This window comes from Acinonyx jubatus, chromosome D1, assembly GCF_027475565.1.
Source record: "Acinonyx jubatus isolate Ajub_Pintada_27869175 chromosome D1, VMU_Ajub_asm_v1.0, whole genome shotgun sequence".
NCBI classification, from domain to species: domain Eukaryota; kingdom Metazoa; phylum Chordata; class Mammalia; order Carnivora; family Felidae; genus Acinonyx; species Acinonyx jubatus.
The window spans coordinates 91396503-91419004 of NC_069390.1; the positions used below are offsets into that span (position 1 = coordinate 91396503).

The following is a 22502-nucleotide window of genomic DNA, read 5'->3' on the forward strand; positions in this document are numbered from 1 at the left end:
TAGGGCTTACCAAAGTGAAGAATACACGGAGCCTGTGACCCGGCACTGGCACTGTGGGTACACACACCCTGGAAAAAATCTCACACAGAAGCACGCAATGTCCATCATCTTGCTGATGGTGGAAGCAAAATGGTGGAAGCTGATGGTGGCAATCTGGGTATCCACTGCCAAGGAAGTAATGATAACTACAAATGACGAAACACCATGAAGTGGTAAGAAGGAATGAAATAGATCCACATAAGGCAACATGGATAGGTCTCCAAAACAGAGTTGGGATGGGAGGTTGGGGAGAGGAGAGATTTATAGCACAAGACAACTTATGTATGTTTTTAAAAGACACAAAGCAACACCACATATGTTTCAAGGACCATGCAGATGGATAAACTTATGGAAGGTGGATTAGAAGGTTACACGCTACAGTGGATATTGAGGTGCTCCACCCATACCCCTCTTCAGGGCCAGTGCACCTACTCCTCCACAACTGCTAGGAGTATTAGTGCTGAGGCTCAAGGCTGCATCCATCAGGGGAACTGCCTCGCTGAAGCCTATGCCCCTTCCAGGGGAAGTGGTCAATGGTGGCTGATGCAAGGATGTACAAGGCCTGGTCCCTCCTGCCTTGTTTGGGAAAACTCTAAAGGGCCACGTCAGGTGCATAGTTTCCAGGATCTCAGTTGTGGCCTCAGTTGCACAGAGGGGACCAACTTCACCTTCGGTCCCTCCCTGCAGTCCTCACCTCCTATGTCTGTGTCTCCCGGGGGCCCTCCTGAATGGACCTGCACATAGGCCCCCATCTTGGAACTTTCTTCCTTCCAGAGAGCTCTGTCTAAGGAATACATGAAATAATCAAGGGTGGGAGCAGTTACTGAGGAAAAGGGAAGAGAAATGCAGCTGGGAAAGAAAGAGGAAAATAAGAATTCAGTGAGCCTAAGCGAGGTCTCATAGGACTAGTGATGGTAGCATACCGTGAACTGAGGAGCACGATCCACTCAACTTTGTGCACCCAAAGTCCAAAATGCAAAACATAAAATTGAAAACATACCAACTGTCTGTGAACAGTAGGCAAGCTGCCTCCTCCCTTATTCACAGTGCTCTGTAACTAAACACCAGTTAATCTTCTGCCTGTGGGCCAGTGGTGAGCAAGGAGCGGACTCAGAAAAAGGGAGATAAATGGGCAATGACTTCTGTTTCCCCAACCCTGGTAACTAGGGGCAACCTCAAGAATCAGGAAGCCAGGGATTCCCTTTGGCTCAAGTCCATCATGGCTGTGAGGCTCTAGGAGAGATAGTTACATCATACTTAGCATGGGAAGGTGGAAGTAAAGGGGTGTAGTATATGTGTGGTGGTGTGGGTGTGAGAGACAGAGACAGAGACAGAGAGGCAGACAGAGACAGAGAGTGTGTTTCCACCTCAGGCATAGAACAGCCCAAGATTTCACAAAGACACAGATTCTATTCTTTCCACTCACTCCAGCACCAGATGGAGCAAGAGATCTTTATGGCACTTGCGGGAGGGGGTTACTTACCTCTGGGGGGAGCAGCTTTGTCTGTCTCTGAGCCAAATGCCACACTGACTTCTGCTTCCCATCTTGCCTGCCTCTCCCCTCCTCTGACTTTCCTACTTGATATTTCTGTAACAGAAACTGGTTCCCTTCCTTGGGACTTGACCCAGCCCATCTCCTCTCCACAACCCTCGCCCCCACTCCCGCCTTCCGCCTCCCCCCCACCCCCATCTCCAGAGTCCTTTGCCCTTTTCAGAGTCTACAGGGATTAGCTGGGTTAGCTTTCACACACGCAGACACTGAAGCCTCATGTGGCTACAAAGAAAGCAAAACTGATACAATTGTGTGTGCCCTGGGAAGAGTCTGTGGAATGTTCAGGAAGGCCACTCCGTGGCTGAGCGGAGGCTGAAGTACCCAGAGTTTTCTCCCTTCCCATTCAAAGAAAAATAGGGAACTATGTTTGAAGGAGCATAAGTAAATTATAATGTGAATTCACCAATCTACCCTTTCCATAAAATATACTGAGCTCCTACTACATAGCATGTAAATATGTTTGGAAGGCAGGGACTTCCAAAATGAGTAAGATGCAGTCCTTGGTCTGCATAGAGGTGACTGTCTGACCAATATCTATGAAGTAGAGGGTAATATGGAAAGGGAAATAAAAAAGTTACCCCCAAATGCTCAGATGGTTCAGAGTAAGGTAAAAGTCACATTAGAAGGAAGAATCAAAGTTTTCCTAAACCACATAACTTTTAAAACAGCTTAAAACTGATGGATAAAATTTGTTCATATACTTTTAAAATTAGTTTTAAGGAACTTAATGCATTTGAATATAATGTAATGCATTCAATACACTGAATAACATTTTTTAAAGATGATAAATAATCATACTGCTTTTGAAAAAAACTGTATGAAGTAAGAAATCATGACTCCTCTTTGACCCATCTCATTCCATCCCCCAAAAGTAACTCCTTTAACAGTTTGGAGTGTATTGGCCCTAATCTTTGGATGGAAATGATTTCAACAAAATGGGAAGAAGGAGAGTATCCCAGGTAAAGAACAGGAGGTGAGAAGAGAAAAGGCAAGTTGTGTACCCGGCATGTGTGGCAAAAGCAGGAGACAAGAGATGACATTGCAACAGGAGGTTGGAGTCACATCACAGAAGGTCCTTTGCACGAGTTTGGAATTAGGGACATTATTCAATAGGTGGTGTCATATAAGAAATGGTCCAAGGAGTTAGGGATTTAAAAAAAATTTTTTTTTAAATATTTTTTTATTCTTGAGAGAGAGACAGAGTATGAGTGATGGAGGGGCAGAGAGAGGGGGAGACGCAGAACCCAAAGCAGGCTCCAGGCTCCCCGCTGTCAGCACAGAGCCCGATGCAGGGCTTGAACTCACGAACCTTGAGATCATGACCTGAGCTGAAGTCAGATGCTTAACTGACTGAGCCACCCAGGTACCCTAAGAATCAGGGATTTTTAACTAGAGTAAAAGAAGATCTGGGGGCACATGGTGGCAATAATTCAATCATACAGGGGCACCTGGGTGGCTCAGGTGGTTAAGCATCTCATTCTTGGTTTCAACTCAGGTCATGATCTCACCACTTCATGGGTTCAAGCCCCACATCAGGCTCTGTGCTGGCAGTGCAGAGCCTGCTTGGAATTCTCTCTTTTTCTCCCTCTCTCTCTGTCCCTCTCTACTCGTTTTATCTCTGTCTCTCTCAAAACAAACACACAAACAAATAAAAATAATTCAATATACAAAGTGCTATCATGTGGAAGAGAGATCTGGCTTTCAGTTTGAGGATCCACCGGTCAGAATTTGGGTCAAAACCTGGAAGTTTCTGGAGTGGCATTTCAGTTCTATATAGATAGGAAAGGACTTCCTAACAAATGGATCTGTGCAATAATAGAGTGGATGACCCAGTGAAGACGAAGCATCTCTTCACTGGAGAAGCTCTGACAGAGGATTTGTGCATCAAGCAGGGAGCAGGGGACTTGCAGAGTCTTTTCTAATATTAAGATTCTACAGTAAAATGAGGAAGAAGTGAAGGATTTTTGAGCAGTTCTATAATTAGAGCCATGCTTTAGGAAGATGAATTTGGCAGAAATGTATAGATTGGGTCAAAGTAGAAACAAAGTTAAAACAGATGAGCATGAGGCTGATAGAATCACTCAATCAAAAGCAATTAGGATTCTGGTTAAACATGGTACATTAGGCCTGCTTTTTATCTGTACCCCCTCATGAAATGTAACTAAAATGACAGTGCATGAATCAAAAGGACATGAATCCACAAAGTCTATGGAAGAGGAAACAACAGCAGAGGGGAGATGTCAACAAAATCTGACTTGGAGCCAGAAGCACCAGGTGTCTATGAAGGCCAAGGAAATGGGCAGGCAGGTGACTGCCCAATGCCAGTCCCCCAAATCCCCAGTGGCGACAGGACATCCCAGGAGAGGCTGGATTGGAGGAGGTCCACATGAGGGGCAACAGTCACAGCAAAAGGTGAAGTGAGGTACACTCTGAAAGCAGAGGAGTTGAGGGAAAGATTCCACACTAAATGGTGAGATCCTATGGTCCCCTTCCCAGGCTCGGCTCCTGGAATGCCAGCAGCCAGGCTTATACTCACCTCCTCAGGCAGAAGACTAGAGAATTTGTTTCTTGGGAAACTTACCAGCTCAAGAGAAAAAACTAATCAACACTAAGATTTGGGGGATTCCAAATAAATGGCCAGTCCCTGCCTAATGACTGCCATAAGGCCCACTAGTCACCAAGACTAAGTAAACCCCCGCCCCCCCCCCCCCCACACACACATACACAGAATCTCTATCTGAGTTTTAGGGTATCTTTAAAAAAATTTTTTTTATGCTTATTCGTTTTTTCAGAGAGAGACAGAGAGACAGAAAGTGAGGAGGGGGAGGGACAGAGAGAGAAGGAGACACAGAATCTGAAGCAGGCTCCAGGCTCCGAGCTGTCAGCACAGAACCTGACACAGGGCTTGAACTCACAAACCATGAGATCATGACCTGAGCCAAAGTCAGATGCTTAACTGACTAAGCCACACAGGCACCCCTAGGGCATCATTTTTAAGTACTACTGCCAGGCAATAATTACTGAAAATTTGAGTGAAATCTCTAACACAAAGAACTAACAATCCAAATGAATAAATTTAAGGAAACAGACAATGCAGAAAGAAAAGGCAACTTCAAAACTAGAATAACCGAAACTTAAGAGAATCAAGGGATGACACTGTATTCATAAAAAACATCAGGATGCTGAGGAAGAGAACAGAGAGCGGGAAAGAGCTTTTTCACATTGAAATAAAATATCCCCAATAAAACACTAAACAGAAAAGCTGGAAGAGGGCTGGGAAATTCTCACTGAAAATAGAACAAAACAGAAAACAAAAGAGAAAATAGAAGCAAAGAGGTAAGTACATTTGAGGATCAATTTAGAAGGTCCACAATCTAATAGGAACTAACTCTAGAAGAAGAAAAGAGAGAGAAATGATAGGAAGGAATCACCAAAGAAATAATATTAGAGCATTTCCCAGAACTAGAGCTCACAGTTCCCTGGGCTGACAGGGTCTATGGTGCCCAGCATGACAAATGAAGAAGTAGCACCAAGGATTGTCATTACAAAATTGCAGAAAGAGAAGGGGCAAAAACAAAATCCTATTCATGGAAGCATTGTTCATAATAGCCAAAAAGTGTAAACAACCCAAGTATCCATCAAATTTTTTTTAAATTTTTTTAACGTTTATTTATTATTGAGAGACAGAGACAGAGCACGAGCAGGGGAGGGGCACAGAGAGGGGGAGACACAGAATCCGAAGCAGGCTCCAGGCTCCGAGCTGTAAGCACAGAGCCTGACGTGGGCTTGAACTCACAAACTGCGAGATCATGACCTGAGCCGAAGTCAGACGCTTAACGGACTGAGCCACTCAGGCGCCCCAAATTCTTAACAGATAAACAAAATGTGGTGTATCCATAGAACAGAATACTATTTGGGAGTACAAAGAAATGTGGTACTAAGGCATGTTATAACATGGAGGAATCTTGACGATGTTTTGCTGAGCAAAAAAGCCATTCACAAAAGACCACATGCTGTATGATTCCATTTCTTTCTCTTTTTTTTAAAGTTTATTTATTATTTTGAGAGACAGAGCATGAGCGGGGGAGGGGTGGGGAGAGGGGGAGAGAGAGAACCCCAAGCAGGCTCCACAATGTTACTGAAGAGGCCAACGCGGGGCTCAATCTTACAAACCATGAGATCATGACCTGAGCCGAAATCAAGAGTCAGATGCTTAACCGACTGAGCCACCCAGGTGCCCCAGAAGTGGGTATTTTTGTGTGTGGAATGTGTTAAAGAGTTAAATTACCATCTGCTAGAGGAAGAAGACAATGATGATGGCAAAGCTGGGGAGGGGAGCGGGAATTAAGCATTAGAAGCACCATGCTGTTTAGAAAATACAGACTCGGGGCGCCTGGGTGGCGCAGTCGGTTAAGCATCGGACTTCAGCCAGGTCACGATCTCGCGGTGCGTGAGTTCGAGCCCCGCGTCAGACTCTGGGCTGATGGCTCAGAGCCTGGAGCCTGTTTCCGATTCTGTGTCTCCCTCTCTCTCTCTGCCCCTCCCCCGTTCATACTCTGTCTCTCTCTGTCCCAAAAATAAAAATAAACGTTGAAAAAAAAAATTAAAAAAAAAAAAAAAGAAAATACAGACTAGATACCAGAAGAGAAATTTAATTTCAGAAAGGTCATAAGGCCCTGAGTCAGAGTAGTGGCTGGTGGGAATGGATTTGTGAAACTTGGAAGCTGGATTGAGGACCCAGTAAATGCAGAGAGCAAGGGGAAGGGAAGCCTAAGACAAATAAGAAACACACAAAATCATTCCATAGTTTTAAGCCTGGGTTACAATAATGGCAGTGGTTGGGAAAAAAGCTTGGGAGAAATTGGCTGCTTGGAAAAAAGATAAAGGTGGCCTCTACCATGTTCTGGGGGGTGGGGTCCCTTCATCTGCACATCTTTTGGTATGCCTCTGTGGCTTCTGGAGGCACAGCATTTTTTTTTAATGTTTATTTATTTTTGAGGGAGAGAGAGAGACAGACCATGAGCAGGAGGGGGACCGAGAAAGAAGGAGACACAGAATCTGAAGCAGGCTCCAGGCTCTGAGCTGTCAGCACAAAGCCTGATCAGGGCTCGAACTCATGAACAGAGAGATCATGACCTGAGCCCAAGTTGGACGCTTAACCCCTTAACCGACTGAGCCACCCAGGGGCCCCAGTGGAGGCGTTCTGATTGCAGCTGTTCAGCAAACAGAAGCTTAGAGCATCTCAGATGTGTGAGATTCTGGCACCAACAGGGGTCTTAGAAACTACTTAAATTAATGCCTCTGACATTCAGCCCAGAGAAATTAAATCCAAGGGAGGAAACAGTTAACCAAGGGATGGTCAACTGTGTTAAGAGACTTAGAGAAGGAAAGAACTAAAGACCAAGAAAAGGCCCTTGGATCTAGCAATCAGGTGATCATCAGGAGAATCAGTGCCCTGGAGGGGAGAAGGAAGAGCCAGAGGGCAGGGGGTGAAAAGTGATGTGGGGGCTGGGGGAACAGAATCTACCTGACAGCGTCTTGCACATAGTAAGGGCTTCACAAATGTTAGTTGTTGGTGGTTTTTCTTTTCTTTTTTTTTTTCTTTTCAGAGAACCATGATGATATAAATGAAAAAACAAAACAAAAGCTGGTAGCTTTGTGAGGATAATGAAGTACTTAAAGATGATGTCTGAAGAAAAAATTAGTCGTGTAAACTTGCAGCTAGATGGGGGGGTGGGGTGGGTAGGCAGTGACATTTACTAAAGACACCAAGAAGAGCAATGCCTGATGGATGCGAGGGCCAGAGTACCTGGGTGGACTTTAACAAAGTATGTCACCATAACAATTAGCTGTGAAAAAGAGGACTAGTCCAAGCTAAAAGAAAAGAAAACAGGAAAGAAAAAGCTAAAAGGAAAAGAAAAAAGGATGGAAAAATATCCACATGAATTTTGATAGGGAAGAAAGGAACACTGAAAAGCCCCACGTTGGGTGATCTCTTTCCAAGGAAAATGGGAGTCATGAACCACCGAATGAAAACAGGTGGGGTTGCAAGCCAGAAGGCGGAAAAGCTTTGAAACAGTGGTTCTCCGCCCGGAGTAATTTTGCCCCCCACTCCCGCCTGCACCCCCAGGAGACCTTTGGCAATGAGACTGGAGACCTTTTTTTGCTGTCATGGTTGGGGAGACGGTGCTACTAGTTACGTTTTGTGGAGGTCAGGACGCTGCTAAACATCCCGCAATACACAGGCCAGCCGCCCACAACAAAAATGATGCTGCCCCAAATGTTAATTGTACCAAGGTTGAGAAACCACGCTTTAGAGCAACTACTGAGGGAATTTCACAAAGAAGTCAACAAGAAATGTGTAGGAGGATGGCTCAGCAGCTGCACAGGCCAACCCAAGCTTAAATAGCATAAATTTTAGTAAATCCAATTGATGCTTTTTTTACAGTTTTCTAGTTTACATTAAGCAGAGAGCGCTCATATAAATAGACTGTCTCATTTTGAAGGGCTTTACACACATTTGTCATGAATCAATTGTGAAAGGTATAAATATGTAACATTTATTACCTTAAAGAAATCTTTGAGGTAGGTACCTTTTTTCTGGTTTTCCAAATGAGGAAATAAAAACACAGAGGGTTTGAGTAACTTACCCAAAGTCACATGGCCAGTCCAAGTAGAGAAAGTATTTAAGCCCTGGCATTTTAACACAACTATCTATTCTTATTAGGATGCCATGCCTTTCGGAGACCTCTAAAATCAACCCTGTTTCTCATCTCACACCCTTCCAATGACCTTCCAATTCTGGAATGTGAGTGTTCTAGAAAAGGGGTTTCTTTCAACAGCTCTGCACCAAACATATCTCTGCCCCTTAATGTGCAGGACCCAGTCTTGAGTTGAACAATCCAAATCCTAGATGCTAAGGGCCAGGAAGGCGGTCAAGATTTCCTTAGAGAGAAGTCAAGTATTTGATATATGACCTCTGAAATAACTACTTTGAATGAGATCAGCCCCTAACCGCTTAGAAATTCTGCAAACGGCCAGTCTGTTTTGTGAACCCACATGTTAGCTATACCCCTCTTTCTGAGATTACAGAGTGACTGAATGCCTCTGAGCATTATTCATTCTATCTCTAAAGGCCTTTATGACTATTAATGCCTGATGATATGCTCTGCTCAGCCCAGGTTTGGAATTATCAGCCTCCTAGGTCTGTGTTCATCAGGACTTGGCACAAGTTCATCAGAACTTGCTAAGTTTCTGCCTTCTACGTGCCTTAATTCAAGAACTCAGGGAAACCTAATGACTGGCTTATGACTAACGCTGTTATGAAAAACGCCCAAGAAACAGATGGGAATTAGACACTTCCAAGCATCATTAATTCATCCTCAGAACCAGTTTGACCTTTGACCCAGGTCTGGCTGCTGCCAGCAAGAGGGCTATAGGCTTGAGACTTCCGGCCTGTGGGCCTGTGGTAGCCTCCAGAGGGAAGGCTGTTGCAGTGGGAAGTGGAGGCACAAACAGCTTACCTGAAGGACTCGAGGTGGGGGGCAGCGAGAGGGGGCACAGGGACCAGGATACCCAGCAGAGAAAGACTGCATCCCTGCTCTGACCCCATTATTCCTCTCCCCAGCCTCTGTCAGCTCCTCCTCTAGGTCAAGGGGCTCACAGAAGACTCTAGGCCATCCATCTTCCAGCTCCTTCCTTTTCTCCGGTTCTTCTCATGTCTCTGTTATCTGGCTCCTCTCCACTCCCCCCAACCCCAGGGGTCTCATGCTCTGCCCCATCCTAGCTGCCCTTGACCCCATTCAATCTGCATCCCCCGAGTCACCTGTTTTCCTTGTACACTCACTCTCAGAAAGTCTTTCTTGATTACATATTGACATATGAGAAAGACAGGTCCGGCATTGGAGAATGTTTTTATTTCAGTTTGAATTACTAAATCATTTAGGGTTTTTCCCCCTGCTCATGATTCTGGTTGTTGCTTAAGTACTTATTAGATAGAGCTTGTTCTTCTAGTCATTTTGTGTATTTCCCAGATAATTCACATTTGATGACTCCTGTTTACTCTGCAGCTATGATAAAATCATGACCGTTTTAGGGGTGCCTGGGTGGCTTAGTTGGTTAAGTGTCCGACTCTTGATCTCAGTTCAGGTCATGATTTCATGGTTTGTGGGATCAAGCCCCGCATTAAGCTCTGTGCTGACAATGCAGAGCCTGCTTGGGATTCTCTCTCCTTCTCTCTCTCCCCCTCCCCCCACTCATGACCTCTCTCTCTCTCCAAATAAAAAAATAAACATATTTTAAAAATCATAAAGATTTTAAATACTAGGATCTTCAGTTGACCCTCACTGACTAATAAATATTTGGGATTTTGAGATGACAGCATGATGGGGGTTACAAACCTCATTCAGGGCAAGAGCCTCCACTTAATCTGATCTTATATCCCTTGGCATTAGAAAAGTCTTGCTTTGTCTAACTTAAATGTATCATGCTCTCCAGAAATCCAGATTTTCATCATAGTATCCTTCTGGGAAGCATCTCTCAGCCCTTTACAAGAGTTACTATCCCAGCCTTCTCATGCTGTAGTAAGAGGACCTGGGACAAGAAGTAAAATCCATCTGTTCTTCTAACATCAAGAGGGAGAAGGAGCTTAATCAGAGTCAGGTACCTGAGAGAAAAGGCCAAGGATAGAGCCCTGAGGCTTTGGTCCCCAAACCTCTGCACCTCCAACGGCTATACACAGAGGGCTTCTCCCCTTCCCAAGTCTCCATGTTAGTCCCTTGGCCACTGCCTAATGCCATTCCCTGATGTCATTTCCTTTCTCTGATCTACCCCCTCCGTAGCTCTAACACCGAAGTTATGTTAGCTAGCTGGTTTACTTTGTCTTTGATTCTATCTCCCTGTTACCAGGCCTGTCCTGGTCCCTTTCTTAACCAAGAGGCCTGCATTCATGAACCCTTCATGTTGCCTGATTTCTGAGAAGGATACAGTTGTGCATGTCTGAAGCTGACTGCATCTTGATTTCCTGTCAGGATGATCAAAACTGTGTTCTACCAGGACATAAAGAAAGATGATCCAGCCAGGGCTCCTCTGGGGCCGAAGGCAGAGTCCCCAGGGTACCTCTGAACTCTTGAAATGATTTGGACTTTGAAGTGATCTGTTTAGACCCTTAGGTTAACTAAGAGCGGAGAAATATAATGTCTGCTGCCCTTTGCTTCTTCTAGGAGCTCCATAAGGAAAAGAAAAATAGAGGAGTCTAGGAGACCCACTATCCCAGTGAGCTGGAGAAGAGGAGTCACCAGCCAGGTCAGCCTCTCACCCAGCCATCATGGAGGCTTCTTGGAACACTTCTCATCCAAAGAAAGACCTACAGCAATGAATGTATATGGTAGGTGCCCTGTCAATATTTGTTGAATAAATGAAAAAGAAGTTTTAATATTTTACAATATCTCTTCACTATTTAGATTACCCTCACTCTGAAGTAGATGGAGGCAAAAGAGACAGAAAAGAAATTAAAATGAGTTTGGCACCGAGACAGAGTAAAGCTGTGTCTAAACACAAGATGGAAATCACATCCTCTCTTCGTGCCCCAGATTCTCCACATGCAATGACTCGGGAGGTAATATTGGCAGACAGAAGAAAATGAAAACTTATCCTAGACCCCCAGCCCAGTGACAGTGTTCCATCTCCATGATCCAAAGAGCACCCAGGCCTATTCTGACCCAAAGAGAGAGACAAAAATTCCTTCTCAGGAAACCCAAATTTCTGCAGACCTGAAGAACTTGCTATATCATGGCTTTAGCTAAACAACACTAGCTCGATTATCAAATATTAGAATTGGAAGAAACAAGCATTGATGCAAGTAAAAGAATATTCTGCTGCTGATTTAAAGACAAGTGAATCGCTAAATATTTTTATTAGCAGCAAATTTGCTGCTTGCTGGAACTAATTTCACGCCCCGTAGATATGGTGCTTAAGCTGGAAATGGCGTTAAATTGCTCTCTCCTTGAGGCGCATAAGGCTTCTGGTAGCAACCACCGCTAGATGGCACAGAAAAGGTAGCTCCTCTAAGATAAGCAGCTTTGGAGCCAATCATGGGGAAGTCCACAGGAAGTCCCGCCCTACATTTCCCCTCCTTCCAAAGAAAGGTTTGTGTCTCAAATATCCAAACCTTCTAAAAAACGAAGTTGACTGGAAAAGACCATTCCTCTCAAGGTTCTTGAATTTCCCAGTTCAACCTTTTCTCTAAACTCATGCCTTTAGTGAATACATCCAATCAGTCAATCAACTGTAATTTATACAATTTCTTGCATGTTAGTCCTGTCTCTTCAAGGGCACCATATAGCTCCTTGAAAGGAAAGATTACATGTTATCACCAGAACTGAAACCACAGTGAGCAAACAGGTACAACTTGCAGATCAGGGAGCTAGAATAGAAGAACTGAGATAAAGATGGCAGTGCAAAGGATGAGACCGGGTTAGAACAAGACGGAACCAAACACGCAGAGGTTATGGGAGCCCCTGGGGAAATGAAAGCAGGTGAGCAAGCCAAAGTGGAGGCAACACCAGCTCTAAGAGTCAGAGAATTACTGGGGCTCAGAAGCCACAGCCAGAGGACACATTAAACAGTAAAGGTCAGAGCAGGCTGCAGGTGAACAAATAGACCAACAAAATGCAGGACACAAATGCCTAAGGAGAAAAAAAGGCAAGAGGCCAAAGGTCAAAGCAGCAGTCAGGAAACGCATAGAAGCTAAAGAAGTAGGAGCAAAACATACACAGAAAGATCGAGGTGCTTATTACATAGATGCTTAACGGTCAGGTAATGAGAGCCCACACAGGTTCACTAAGAATAAATTTTGCCAAAATGAACTCATTTCCCTGTAGAGTTATGAAATTGATAAATCAGATCATGTTATTGAATTTCTTACTGAAAGACTTCTGAGTTAGCTACAGAATGAAGCCCAAACTCATGGTATTTGAGACCCTTCATACGCCATCTTGTTTCCTGTCACTCATTTCCCTGAACCTGGCATTCCACCCCCATTAGGAGTTTGCTCTTTCTGAACCATTCCAAAGACATTCACTTCTCCATGGTTGGCTTATCTTAATCTCTCCTTTCTTCAGGTCCTCTGTAAACTCTGCTTATATTGCTAATGTGGAATATGATATAATATATATGATATCTATTATATTTTACATTGAAAAAATGTATATACCTCTAACATAAATTACATATTTAAATTATACACATATTAAATTTGGAGCTGATGCTTATGTGGTTATCATCTCTGCTAAACTGTGAGCTCTTTAAGGTAAGAACAATATCTTGATCATTTTTGTGGCCTCACCACCTAACACAGAACCTAGAGGTTAGGGGGTCAACAATAAACATTTGTTGATTTGAATGGGAGTAAATGCCAAACACATATATCTTCAAAGTTATCATTATGCATAATGTTGTAAAATGTGTCGGGGTGGGGCGGGCTGGGTGGCTCAGTTGGTTAAGTATGTCAGCTCTGGCCATGATCTCACTACTGTGAGATCCAGCTCCGTGGCTGGTTCCTTGCTGAGTGTTGAGTCTGCTTGGGATTCTCTCTCTCCCTGCTTCTCTCTCTCTCTCTCTCTCCCCCCCGCCAAAACAAATAAAAAAATTTTTAAAAATAAAATAAAATGTGTCCTTAGGCAAAACTGAAGCTGTCTGAATATATACCCAGACAGGAAGGAGATTTTTCAATGCTGCCAAGTTTTATCCTAGACAACATTTTTTTAATGTTTATTTATTTTTGAAAGAAAGAGACAGAGACAAAGTGCGAGTGGGGGATGGGCAGAGAAACAGGAAGACACAGAATCCAAAGCAGGCTCCAGGCTTTGAGCTGTAAGCACAGAGCCCCACACGGGGCTCAAACCCACAAGCAGTGAGATCATGACCTGAGCCCAAGTTGGACACTTAACCAACTGAGCCACCCAGGCACCCCCTAGACAACATTTGTTTTAATGTTTATTTATTTTTGAGAGAGAAGGCACATGTGAGTAGGAGAGGGGCAGAGAAAGAGGGAGAGAGAGGATCTGAAGCAGGCTCCGTACTGACAGCAGAGAGCCCGATGCGGGGCTCAAACTCCCGAACTGTGAGATCATGACCCAAGCTGAAGTCAGACGTTTAACTGACTGTGCCACCCAGGTGTCCCTAGACGACATTTTTAATAGTAATCCAAATTATATACAAAAAAGTTTATCAAATGTGCTAGGATACTAATGTCATAGGGGAAAGAATCAAGACTTTAACAATAAATCTAATAGGCTGGAATCTAGTACTCTAGAAAACTAACAAGATAAAATTGAAATAAATGTAAAGTTCTATATTTAGATTTCAAAAATAAATTGCACATAGGATAGAGATTTCACTTGGCAGTAATAAATGTGCAGAAGAGTTAGAAGCTTCAGTTAATCATAAGCTTTAAAAGCAAACAGTGAGATGTGACCACTAACATTCTAAGGACACTGGAGTCCCTGATGGTTGTGGAGTGTCCAGCTCAAAAGAAGCAGTAAGAGTGCCACTGTACTCCAAGCTTATGTGATGCATTATGAGGAATTCTAGCACCAGATTCTAAATACTCCACAGTTCAAGTCCAGCCTAAAAGCAAACAAACAAATCACAGTTCATCCAAATCGCTGTGACCAGGAAGGTAAAGGAGTCTAGAAACAATGAAATGAAACAAGAACAGAAGAACTCTGTATGTGCTTTACTTGGGAAGCTAAAAACTAAGGGAAGGTTTCATTGGTATCTTCAAATATTTTAGAAGTGGCCTTTTATATGTTGCTACAAATGGCAAAGCTAGACACAGTGAGTAGGAATTATGAGGAGGCCGAGTTTAGCTCAGTGTAAGAAAGAACTTTGTAAGATTTACAGCCATCCAACAATCATGGGGGCAGCCTTGGGAGGTTGAGAGCTCTCCAACCCTGAACATATTCAAGTGGAGGCCAGATAACTAAGTAAATATCTATATGAGACTTACAGAAGAGATGGTTTATATATACAAAATATAAATACCTTCCCTTGTGAAATCTCTCAGTGGCTCATCAGAATCTGCAGGATGTCTAAATTCCTCATCATGTCATACAAGCCCTTCATGACACAGATCCCAGTGACCTCCCCCCTTCATCTTCTGCTTTTACCCACCTCCCATGCCTTCAGCCCCAGCCCATTCCATACCACGGACACTCTGAACTCCTCACCTGTCACCTATTTGCTATTCTCTCTCAAACTGCTAAATATTTGCATGTGCCATTCTTTGTGCCCAGAACCCTCTCCTTCTTATCCTCTGCGGCTAATTTCCAGTCATCCATAAAGACCCAGTTCAAGTATCAACCTTCCCTGACTCCTCTATATACTGTCCTATACTTAGGAAGCGCCCCATATTTCCCTCTGATGTAGCCTTTATAGCACAGAGCATTTTTTCTTGTTTGTCTCAAACAACAGAATGTGAACAATTTGAAGAAAAAGACTATGTCTCATCTCCATACCTCCCATTTCTAGAACACTGCCTGATGGAGGGCAGATGTTCAGTTTTGGAAGTGAATTGCATCAGGCCTTTATTCCTTAGGTCAAAACATGACCAAGGGGTCAGGCAGAATGTAGAGTTTACTAAATAGGCAATCATCGCCAGAAACAGAGGGTTTAGAGAAATGACCAATTCTGGGAATGGCCATCCTTCTCAACCGTGGACCACCTAAATAATCACACACTGTGCTTTCTTCTTCTTTAAGGAATCTGGCTTCACTGTCTTCATTCCTCAAGCCTCCTGCCCTTTGTCACTCCCTTTCTTTCTTCTCCTTGTCCCCCCACTTAACATACTCCCTGACTCTCCTATCTCAACTGGGGGACTATTTTGGCAAAGCAATCAAAGAACCAATTCTATTTATCATCATTTATTTATTAGATTAACTTAAATCACATCTACTGCCCTCAGGGCCTCTGAGTTTGTGTAGCAAACTCATGTTAATATTTTCTATTGAGGATGGTTTGGCATGGTGCCCCAAAGGTTAGCAAAACACGGTTCTGGGGCAGAAAATCCCAGAGCTGAAATCCTCAAGGCTTCTCTTCCTCCTTAAGGACAGGGGTTCTTGCCAACAACAACAAAAAAATGTGGAATATTTATGAGACTACCCTTTCAAGCTGGGCCATACCTAGGTATTTGTGTGGCTTCTCAGAGAACTATATTCCTAATCCCGATTTACCTCTTAGATGTCCTTCCTAAGTAGTAGGTCTTTCAACCCCGGAACCCAGCACCAATCTATAAAAAGCCTTTCAATCTGAGTAGCTGAGAGCTCAAATAAGATTTGTGTTCATATTTCAAAATCCCTCCATTCTGGCCATCTCCTCTCACTCAGAGCCTAAGAACTTGTGACTACACTGCCTGCAGCCTCAGCTTGACCCTGTTCTGAAATGCCCTGATGGAACAGACTGAGTGCTCCCTGGCGGTTCAGTGACGTCAGCCCAACTGGAGCATTTTTCAGCTGCTTCTTGGGCACAGTGAACTTTCTCTCTTGTAAGGAAGCATGGGGCTCAGGCCTGTCATGGGCTGTAACAATGCCTCAAGACATCTGCTAATCCAGAAACCCCATGGTTCTTCTAATACTCTCACACTTGCCCATAAAGCATCGTGGGTTTCCTTCCCCTACCCACCAAATGTTCCTGTACAGGCTCCAGCTGAGTTTTGCCATATATATCCACCCAGCAGCTGCCTGGTATGTGCCTCTCGGGCTGCCGGCCTCTCCTCCTTCACAAGAGTTGAGGAAATCAGAACTCACGGAATCCTTCTCTTGCTGGTTGGTCGCTTTATGTCAGCTCCGCAGAGAGAATGGCTGGACTGTGAACCCAGAGGCTAGGGCCAGTGGCAACAGTGGTAACAGCTCTTCCTGCTGTTAGATGCTCTGTAGCCTCCTCTCAGTCTGTAGGAGAACAAAGGGACATTAAACTCCACCTTATCATCACCCTTGGCACTCTCCAGGAGAGGATGCCAGTTTACAAAGAACAAAGAAATCCACGCCCACGAGAGACGAGGAGAAATGGAATGAGCCTTCTCACTCCACACTCTGGGGAGGAATCACCAAAAGCTGGTTAAGGGCTTGGTATGATGGAATCAGGCCTCATTCTGACCATAGATTGTACTGACTAGTATTTGGCATACTCCTGTTGTTGTTTTTTGGCAAGTCAGATCAAGTCGCCCCTCTGCTCAAAAATCCTCCAGATGCTTCCCATGTCACTCAGGGGAAAGCCCGGGCCCTACAAGGCCTCCTGCAGACCTCCCCCCACCCCCCAGGGCCTTTTGTCTGCTTGGGATTTGGCTCTTCACTCTCTCACTTCCTTCAGGTCTCTGCTAAGACATCACCTCAGCAGAGAGGTCTTCCTTTACTACCCTGTGTAAAATAACACCCCTCAACCTACACACCCCTTCATTATTCTTTATTCCTGTATCCTCCCTTTCATCCTCATAGCACTTGAAACCAGCAGGTATTTTACATGTTTATTTGTTGCTTATCTGGCTTCTCCCATTAGAATGTAAGTGCCATGAGAGCAGGGACTTTTTTGTGCATTCTTTATCCCCTCAGGCTGCAACAGTGCAAGCCATCCGGTAATACTCAGTCTAAACATTTGCAGATGAATGAACACATGAATGAATGGCCCTACCCTTAGGCATCCGTACTAATGACATATGATCACTTGCCTTGAGCCAATAGGTAGGCACTGCCCTACCAGGGAACAGAGCCTCTTGCCCTTTAGCCCAGCTACTGCCCTATTTTCCAGAACTCCAGCTTTTCAAATGATTACTAGCATAATCCGAATTCAATGGCCCCTCTGCCAACCAGCCTCTTCCTGTTCTTCAGCTTAAGAAACAGACCTTAGAACTCCTCCAGCATGAAAAACCTTCCCAAGTATCAAACAAGCCAAATGGACCCCATCTTTAGGCAGCTGAATATACTAAAACATTTAATTTGGTACTTCTTTTTTTTTTTTTTAATGTTTATTTATTTTGAGAGAAAGCACAAGCAGGGGAGGAGCAGAGAGAGAGGGAGACAGAATCTGAAGCAGGCTTCAGGCTTTGAGCTGTCAGCACAGAGCCTGACACAGGGCTCGAACTCATGAACTGCGAGATCATGACCTGAGCTAAAGTCAGACACTTAACCGACTGAGCCACCTAGGCGCCCCTAATTTGGTATTTCTTTTTTTTTTTTTTTAAGTATTTTATTTATTTTTCAGAGAGAGAGACAGACAGAGTATGAGGGGCAGAAAGGGAGGAAGACACAGAATCCGAGGCAGGCTCCAGGCTCCGAGCTGTCAGCACAGGGCCTGACGTGGGGCTCGAACTTGTGAACCACGAGATCATGACCTGAGACAAAGTCAGATACTTAACCGACTGAGCCACCCTGGCACTCCTAATTTGTTATTTCTTAATGTTAAAGCAGAACAACTTCTTCCTTGTATGGGCAAAGCGGTCCTTTTAGAAAATAGACAAAATACCTGGCTCTCAGTTGCTGAGCCAACAGGTTGAATTTTCTGAGAGACATCCTGATCTGTAACGACAGACAAATAATTCAAAATCAAAAACCTGTTACTCGTCTCATCCATTTCTGAGTCCCACCAAAGAGGGAACTCACCTTCTTCTCTAAACCAGGGGAAGCAGAGGCTTTCACAAGACACAGGGCTACAGTGATGCTGAAGGAAGCTGTCCAGGTTTGCTTTTGATCCTATTGTCTTATTCTGTCTGCTCCCTCCTCTCCCAGAATCCAGGTTTCATAATGTACAGCGGAAAGACATTTAATAAATAAAACGGCCAGATTGCAGCCGTCAGCTCTACACAATGGGGCTGTCGGCATCTTCCGCTCGGCTTCAGCACCCGCTCTCCCGGCTTGCTTCAGCTAAAACAATCCCATTTGCTATTTTCATAAAATTAGTTCCTCTGCAGTTTCTATTAATCAGAACATTCTTTGGAGAGAATGATACTGGGATTTCATCACCATCTGAGTTCAATCGTTATGTGAATCTGATGAATTTTTATCACCTCTATGAGCACCAGAGAAGGTAAAAAAAAACTTGGGTGGGCTGATGTAAGTGGGCACAGAGTTTTTCCCTCGTATCAGCTGAGGTCTCACAGACATTAGAGCCCAGATCAGTCTCCCCTGTCACACGTTTGAGTAGCTTTCTGCCCCAAACATGTCTCTTTTTATAGATCTGTAATTCTTCTTGGGGTCACAGGCTCTTAAAAATCTTAAGATATGGATACTCCCCCCAGGAAAGCCTACATATGCACATACACACTAACTGTTGCCATTCCGGGGGACTGTGGACAACCCCCTTCCCTTTCCACACATGCGGTCCATCCACATACTTCAGAGTAATAACTGTGTCCTACGGCTTCTTAACCATCCTCATCTCCCTGAAGAAACTTAGACTGGGGTGGAAACTCAGCCACCTCTGAATTCCTTTGTTGAAGCAGAAAGAGATTTTTTAAAAGAGAAAAAGAGCATGGAAGTGAGAAAGTTTTTCATGACGGTAATACATCTTTTGAGAAATGAGAAAAAATGAAAAAGAGAAGACACCATCATATTGGCAGAAATAATGAAAGTCCAAGTATCCATAAATTGATCATAGTGCACTGTATTTGTCCAGATGAGACATGAAATCAAAATTTGGAAAGATGTGATGAATTCTCCTTGCCTCCGGAGTATACAACACCTATTCCATCCTAAGAAAGATAAGCTCTACGTGGGAAAAGACTCAGCATGGATGAAAGAAACCTTGGGCCAATGGAACCAGGATTCTAGTACTAGCTCTGTTCACTGACTGTACGATTTTAGGCCAAGGAATAACTTGTCTCTATCAGTGTTGTTTTTGTTTTGTTTTGCTTTTTATTAACATGATTTCCAAAGTCTGTTTCAGTTCCAACATTCCATGGGACTTGATTCATTAGAGACTTCTAAGACAGTAAGGCTCAAAACATTTTCCTAAGGGCTCAGCAATAAGTATTTTAGGTTTACGGGCCATACAGTCTCTGTATTAATTACTCAGCTCTGCTGTTGTGAAGTGAAAGCCACCATAGATACTGTGCAAACATGCCCGTGTTCCAATACAACCTTACTTACAGACACTGAGACTTGAATTTCATATCATTTTCACACCTTTCTCTTTTTTTTTCCCCCAACCATTTAAAAACATAAAATTCATTCCTAGCTTGCAGGTCTCACAAAAAATAGATGGCAGGTCAGATTGGACCCCCAGATCACAGTTTGCTGACCCCTGGTCTACAGCATCAGGTAAATATTATGAGCTGGAAAACCATGGTGATGATTCTGGATGAGCTTGAAAAGCCAGTAACTTGCGTTCAACAACAGACAATAGTACGGGGGGGGGAAATTTTTGTTTACCCAGTTGCCTAATTAGCAGGATAGAACAATAGTCGCTTTTGCGTCTCAGCTAATAGCCAACAATTACTTAAGTTTTGGGTACATTTTCAGACCTACAGAAATGCTCACATAATCACACATCAGAAAATGTACATAAAAAATTCGGGACTCTCTGGCAGAAAAAAAAAAAATGACTATAAAATGAACCAGACAACTCTATGTCTTCTCCTGAAATCACTCCTTGCACGCCACATCCTGATGACCTCTTTTTGCTACCCTACGTCTATCAGATAGCATAACAAATGATTTTACACGTTTAAAAAAGAGGAAAATAAGACACTGGTTTTTATTGTTATTGCTCGAGCTTTTTGGTTTGTTGAGGAGGAAAGAAAATTGTAATTAAATGATAGGCATATATCACCTATGTATAAGCACAGTATTAGCAATACATACACAGCAGAGATTTGGAGCCACGTGGAGAGGCACTGTGTAACACTTGACACAGGAGACAATTTGTGAAAAGAGAAAGATTGGATAGGCAAGTAATCAATCTTCTCTAGAGTGAACTTTGATTAAGAGATGGCAAAAGATGGAGTGCTATGGTGACAGTACTTCTTCCAATATCAATGTCATATCCATTCAGGAAGATGTAAGAGCTCTGGAGGGCCTTCTCAGTCATGCCTTATTCTTAATTTATAATTAAGTCAGCCTGACCAATAGACATAGAAGAAGGTCAACTTTCCCAATCTCAAACTTTTAAACACTCTCTCCCCCAACATACGAAGAACTGGTCCTGACCAGCCGGTCTAAACAGTGTTCTTCTGGGGGGTGGGAGGGAGGGGAGGGTGGGTGATGGGCACGGAGGAGGGCACCTGTTGGGATGAGCACTGGGTGTTGTATGGAAACCAATTTGACAATAAATTTCACATTAAAGAATAAAATAAACAGTGTTTTGTCCGTTATTTGCCTCCACTCTAGCTTACACCAGTCTCCAAATTGTTCCCCAGATACTCAGTCCTCCTCATCTCCAACTCTTTGTTCAGACTATTTTCTCTCCCTGGATTCCCTTCCATCTCTGTTCCACCTTTTCTATTCCTACCCATATGCCAGGACCCAGCATTAGTTCTAGCTATATCATGAAGACCCCCATTAACTCCAGCCAAAACAATATTTCCCCCAAATAATACAAGTGAAGATGTGCTCTGAAAACTACAAAATGCTCTGCAAATATGAAGTATTATTATTATCTTGGGGAGCATTTAAGTTTAGCACGTTATATTTTCTCTAAAAGTGTTTCCTAAGTGTTTCATATGCTGTTGGTGGTAACAACACAACAGCCTGTTAGGGAAGGCAGGAATCACATGGAATTTTTTGCACCCTCAGAGTCCCTACCAGTGCCTAGCTACAGTTAACACTCAATTCCAATGGAATGAATTAATTAAAACAATGGCTTTCTTCACCTCAAAGCTTCTCATTGGGCCAGTGGTGATGTTGTTAAACACATAAGAAGTAGTTGGTTAAGACATACGACTGCAAACGAAACCTTGAAAGTAGAGTAAATTTGAGACTTACATTCAGTGGAATTCAACCATCTTCTTCCATTTTACTCATAAAGCTATGACCTGGGAGCTAAATTCCCTAAATCACAGATTCAGTGTTCCAAGAATGGTTTGCTTCACGATGTTTCAGAACTTTGTCTCAGGTCAAAGGTTCAGATACTGTAGTTCTCAAATTTGGTATTGTTTGTTTTGATTGTTGTCTGTTTTCGCTTCCTGATTCAGCAGTGGAGCATGCGTCCTCTGTCCTATTTCCTTTGGTTGGCCTGATTTATGGATGTTTTGATCTAACAGCCATACACAGCTTTGGAGCAAAATCACGGCAAGTTTTAGTTTGCAGTTAGGTAAGTGCAGTTCCAGCTGCCTGGAGGTGTGGCTACAGATTTACTTTATGACCCCGACCTTGCTTCCTCAGTCTGCCCCATGAGAAAAATGACCCTTGCCATAGTCTACTTCCTAGGGCTGACGGAAGAATAACCCCAAATAAAATAGGGCGAGGTAAGGACAAATGAAAACGTGATGCTGTCACAACTTGTGCTTCGGCCTCTGTTCCCTTCGCGGGGTGGGGGTGGGGTTTAGGGACCCTTAATGACTGGGCCTCACCCCACCTCTCCGAGGCCTAATCTGACTTGCCCCCAGAGTCCCGAGCCCCACCCGAACCACTGTGTCGGGGACTGAGATGTCTATCAGAATCCGAAACAGACATTAACGTATAGATTGCTGTACAAATCTCCGGACTTTCCGATGAGGGGAAGAGGTCGCCTTCCTGCGCTACGCTACCTGGCTGTACGGTCTCCATGGTAACAGCGAGGCCGAGAGAAGCAGCGCTCCCTCGCCTGACAACCCGCCCCCAGGCAGGACTGACCAATGGTCCTGTGGGTTACCTAAAGGATAGTATGATTGACAACGGGATGGGACGGGGGCGGAGTCAGGACTGCCTCGACCCAATCTAACTTG

The 22502-nt window shown here is 43.8% G+C and overlaps 1 protein-coding gene across 3 annotated transcripts in view; it reads right to left on the reverse strand.

Annotated features, from left to right (window-relative positions):
- The window catches only part of PKNOX2 (PBX/knotted 1 homeobox 2), a 316244-nt gene extending 293871 nt beyond the window's left edge, over positions 1 to 22373 (reverse strand). For 2 of the 3 annotated variants that reach the window (XM_053203925.1, XM_015074072.3), the window contains exons 1-2: positions 21562 to 22371; positions 16396 to 16536 (exon numbers count right to left, since the gene is read on the reverse strand). The gene's annotated coding sequence lies outside the window, so the exon portion shown is untranslated. Of the gene's footprint in view, positions 1 to 16395; positions 16537 to 21561 lie in introns of all 3 variants that reach the window. The other variant, XM_027036851.2, reaches the window with a different exon arrangement.
- Between the last annotated feature and the right edge of the window lie 129 nt (positions 22374 to 22502).